Source organism: Penaeus vannamei, chromosome 24, assembly GCF_042767895.1.
Source record: "Penaeus vannamei isolate JL-2024 chromosome 24, ASM4276789v1, whole genome shotgun sequence".
NCBI lineage: Eukaryota > Metazoa > Arthropoda > Malacostraca > Decapoda > Penaeidae > Penaeus > Penaeus vannamei.
The window spans coordinates 5,318,183-5,323,182 of NC_091572.1; the positions used below are offsets into that span (position 1 = coordinate 5,318,183).

At 34.8% G+C, this 5,000-nt stretch overlaps 2 protein-coding genes across 2 annotated transcripts in view; both read right to left on the reverse strand.

The window, feature by feature from the left end:
- Window positions 1-140, reverse strand: part of LOC113827084 (uncharacterized) — a 96,456-nt gene extending 96,316 nt beyond the window's left edge. The window contains exon 1 of the mRNA XM_070138270.1: window positions 1-140. This exon is cut by the window's left edge and continues 120 nt beyond it. The gene's annotated coding sequence lies outside the window, so the exon portion shown is untranslated.
- Window positions 1-5,000, reverse strand: part of LOC138866212 (uncharacterized) — a 201,026-nt gene that overhangs the window by 189,013 nt on the left and 7,013 nt on the right. The window lies entirely within an intron of this gene.

Here is a 5,000-nt window from a genome sequence, read left to right on the forward strand (position 1 = left end):
TTCGTATTACTCTCTGATATATTAACATTTTCTTTAAACAGTTCATTTCAACAGGATATCGGGAAAGAATTGAGAAAAGAAAAGAAAAGAAAAGAAAAAACACGGAACACTGTAAATGAACTTCTCAATTCAATAGCGGAAAGGATACTGTTTACGTTTGACTGATTTCCGTAGCTTTATGATTGCCATTTTCTTTAGATAACTATTTAGGGGGAACTCGTCTAGACTAGTGAATCTTTTTTTCATATTTTTGTTTTTGATTATCATAAGAGAAAGAAAGGAAAAAAGGGAAATCTGAGTCAGTATCTGCACCTTGAAAAATAGAGAGTAGAAAGATGGATAAAAGATGAGTTTTTGAATTTAGACAAATAGTGAAAAACATAAAAGTAAAAGTTTTTGTCACTGATGCTTCGAACCCATGTTGCGACGAGGATTCGAAACATCTTATTCGCACAAGATTCTTGATGGACAATCTTTCACTATCTACCGTTTCCTGCGCATTTTACACGAGTAGACAATTTGGAAATGGTATAAAAGAATACCTTTATAATATTTCCCTTCCTGCGATCGCTCCTTTATCCTATTTAAGAGTCCAAAATATAGAATTCCGTAAATTATCACAGCTGTGGGGACGTGTGACGTCATCGCTTACCGTCTACGTCACAAATCTTCAGCGAATTTTCATATAGTAAACGGATTTCGGTAATTTGGTAGCCTGGTTTCAATAATAGTAGAAAATGTTAAATTTGATGGAAGGCTACGCATACACAACATAAGAATATGACCAGTATTTCCTATAAAAAATAACAAATATATGTGCTATAGGCCTATATAACTAAATGAATAAATATAAATATACTATGCAACTGCTAACATATATATATGAGATGTCCATTTAGTAAATACGTATTTTGCTTTATTGTCATCAAAATTAAAACAGGAAAATACATTAAAAGTATTATATAAAGATTTTAGTTATGATCTAACAATGTATATATATATATATATATATATATATATATATATATATATATAGAGAGAGAGAGAGAGAGAGAGAGAGAGAGAGAGAGAGAGAGAGAGAAAGAGAAAGAGAGATGCATATATATATATATATATATATATATATATATATATATATATATATTAGATATGGAGTAGATATGGAGTAGATGTGAAGTAGATGTAGAGTAGATGTTAGGGAGACTAAGAGGGGAGTGTGCGTGTGCCTCCATAATGGCAGTATTCATAAGGGTGATGATTATAAAAAAAAAAATGTGGGAGTACTAACGATAATGATGATAATGAAAATACTGATAAAGCAATGATGACAAAGATAAAGACAGTGATAATGATAATAATATCAACGATAATTCACAGTGATAATGATGATAATTATTGATAATGATAATGATAACTACAGCAATAATAATGATAATGATAACTACAGCAATAATAATGATAATAATGATAATGATTATAGTAATAAAGATAATGATAATAATGATAATGATTATAGTAATAATGATAATGATAATAATGATAATAGGAATAACTATAATAGCCATCATAATCATAATAACAACAATGATAATAGTAATAATAACAATGATGATAAAAGTAATGATAACAATGATGATAATGATAATAACAATTATAATAATGATAATGATAATAACAATTATAATAATGATAATGATAATAATAATAATAATAATAATAACAGTAATGATGATAATAACAATAACATTAAGAACAATATCAAGGAAAATGATAATAAAAGTAAAGATAATGATAACAAGAGTAATAATGATAAAACAACAATGATCTTGGCAATGATGAGGGGGAGGAGGATGTAACAATAATAATAAATGATGTAATAAATGAAATATTAAAGATAATAACAATAACAACAGCAATAATGATGATAATGAGAATAATAATGATAGTGATAATAATGATAATAATGACAGTACTACTACTAATAGATATTATAATAATGATACCAATAATAACCTAATTTCATAATGATAATGATAATGATACTACTACTAATAATAACGATGATGGTAATGATAATAGTAATGATGCTAATAATGATAATAATGATAATAATGATACCACTACTAATGATAGTAATGATAATAATATAAATGATAATAACAAAATAATAACAATAACAACAACAATGATAATAACAACATCAATAATAATAGTGATGATGAGGATAATGATGACAATAATAACAATAACAATAGCAATAAAAACTCGAAGAAAACGGGAAAAAAAACGCCAGAAAGGTGGATATAAAAGTTCCCCCCCTTTTAAAGACCTATCGTAAATTCCCCCCCCCCCCAAAAAAAAAAAAGTGTCAGCAAGTAGGCCTAAAATCTACATGAAAGATGATTTCCACTCTACGGGGGCGAGGCAGGTATAGCGGCCACCGAATAAACATTTTTTTTCAGGCCGTTTATGAAAAGCAATGTAGTATATCACACCCACGAGTGTATACTGTGTGGCGAGGGATACGTGAGGGAGTGTTGTGTGTTGAGTAAAGAGGGGGAGTACTAAAGAAAAAAAGAAAAGAAAAAAAAAGGATATTCTGGTTTATTATTTTTTTTATATTCTATATTTTATATTTTGTATTTTATATATAATGGGAAAAATAAAAAAAAAAGTATATTCTGGTTTATTTAGTTTTTTTTTGTTTTTTTTTATTCTTATCTTAATGGTGTTATTAAGGGGGTGCTAGAATGATGTTTATTGTTGTTATTGCGATAAAAAATGTCTATTGTGTTTTATTTATTCATTTCTTTATATAATTATAAGGGCATTTCTATGATAGTGCTAGAATGATGTTGTTATAAAGTTATTAATGTTATCACGGTGCTGTTATGATGTGATCATAACGCCTTTAAAACAGTAACATTATAATGTTGTTTTTCCATGATGGTACCTTATTATTGTTGCAAACCTCTTGTCATAATACTGGTGTTGCAAGGTTGTTATCATAATGCTGATATTGTGATGATGTTGCAACGCTGTGATCGAATTTTTGTGATGATGCTGTTATGATCATGATAATCTATTAACAGTTACAATACCACTAATATAACAACCGCTAACAACACCTAATGACTACAATAAGAATATAACTCACAAACTATGGAAATGCCAATACCAGAACAACCGCAAGAACAGCAATAACAAAAACCCTTGTAATAACACAAGGGAATTATTTCTCAGTCATTCCAATCACTTGCACCTCATCCTTTCCAATAAGAAACGCGATGACTACAATAAGAATATAACACAAAAAATGGAAATATTAAAAGCAGCAACAACCGCAAGAACAGCAATAACAAAAACACTTGTAATAACACAACGGAATTATTTCTCAGCCATTCCAATCATTTCCACCTCATTCTTTGCAATAAGAAACGCGATGACCACAATAAGAATATAACACAAAAAATGGAAATGCCAATACCAGCAACAACCGCAAGAACAGCAATAACAAAAACCCTTGTAATAACGCCAGTGAATTATTTCTCAGTCATTCCAATCATTTTCACCTCATTCTTTGCAATAAGAAACGCGATGACTACAATAAGAATATAACACAAAAAAATGGAAATGTTAAAAGCAGCAACAACCGCAAGAACAGCAATAATAATAAAAATAACAAAATAAGCAATAATAAAAACACTTGTAATAACACCAGTGAATCATTTCTCAGCCATTCCAATCACTTGCACCTCATCCTTTCAATAAGAAACTCGATTTCGTTGAATCAATTGCAGTGGGGACTCTTTCCTGCCTCGGTGGATGAATTGGCAAAGAAAGGTGGGAGGGAAGGGAGGGAGGGAGAAGGGAAGGAGAGGAGGGAAGAGGAGGGGAAAGGGAGGGAGAAGGGAAGGAGAGGGAGGGAAGGAAGGGAGGGAGAGAGATAGAGAGAGAGAGATATAGAGAGAGAGAGAGAGAGAGAGAGAGAGAGAGAGAGAGAGAGAGAGAGAGAGAGAGAGAAAGAGAGATAGAGAGAGAGAGGGAAAGGGAGGGAGAAGGGAAGGAGAAGGGAGGGGAGGAAGGAGAAGGAGAGGAGAGGAGAGGAGGGGAGAGGAGAGGAGAGGAGAGGAGAGGAGAGGAGAGGAGAGGGAGAGGAGAGGAGAGGAGAGGAGAGAGGAGAGAGAGAGAGAGAGAGAGAGAGAGAGAGAGAGAGAGAGAGAGAGAGAGAGAGAGAGAGAGAGGAGAGAGAGAGAGGGGGAGAAGGGAAGGAGAGGGAGGGAGGAAGGGAGATGGGGAGAGATGGAGGGAGGAGAGAGACGAAGGGAGAGAGGGAGGAGAGAGAAGGAGAGAGAGGTGGGAGGGAAAGGGGAGAGGAGAAGGGAAGGAGAGGGAGGGAAGAAGGGAGATGGGGAGAGATGGAGGGAGAAAGAGAGAGAGGGAGGGAAGGAGGGGGAAAAGAGAGAGAGGTAGGGGGGAGGGAGAGGGAGAGAGAGAGAGAGAGGTGGGAGGGAGGGAAGGGAGAGGAGAGAGAGAGAATGAGAGAAGAAAGAGGGAAAGAGAGGTGAGAATGAATGACAGACAGAGAGAGAGGGAGAAAGAAGGGAGACCGTGAGAGAGAGAGACCAAGACAGAACCCCCCCCCCCTCTCCCTCTTCCACCCACCCTCAAAATAGTCACGAGAAAAAAGAGAAAATAAAAAAAATAATAAAAAATATTCAACAACCCCTCCCCCCCCCCAAAAAAAAAAGTACCCCAAGACCTCCACCTTTCGTCTCTCTCTCCCTCTCCCCCTTTTCCTCCATTCCCTCTCCAACGAAATCATCTCCCCGGCCTCACCCTCCTCCCCCCCCCCCCCCCCCCACAGGGTTTCCTCCACCTCTCGCCTTCTCCCTTTATCAAATGATTTGCGAATCGAATATTGACAATAGGACAAGAAAGTTTGGGTGCAGATTTTTTCTTCCTTTTTTTATTTGTTATCAGACAATGTTTGGTCATAT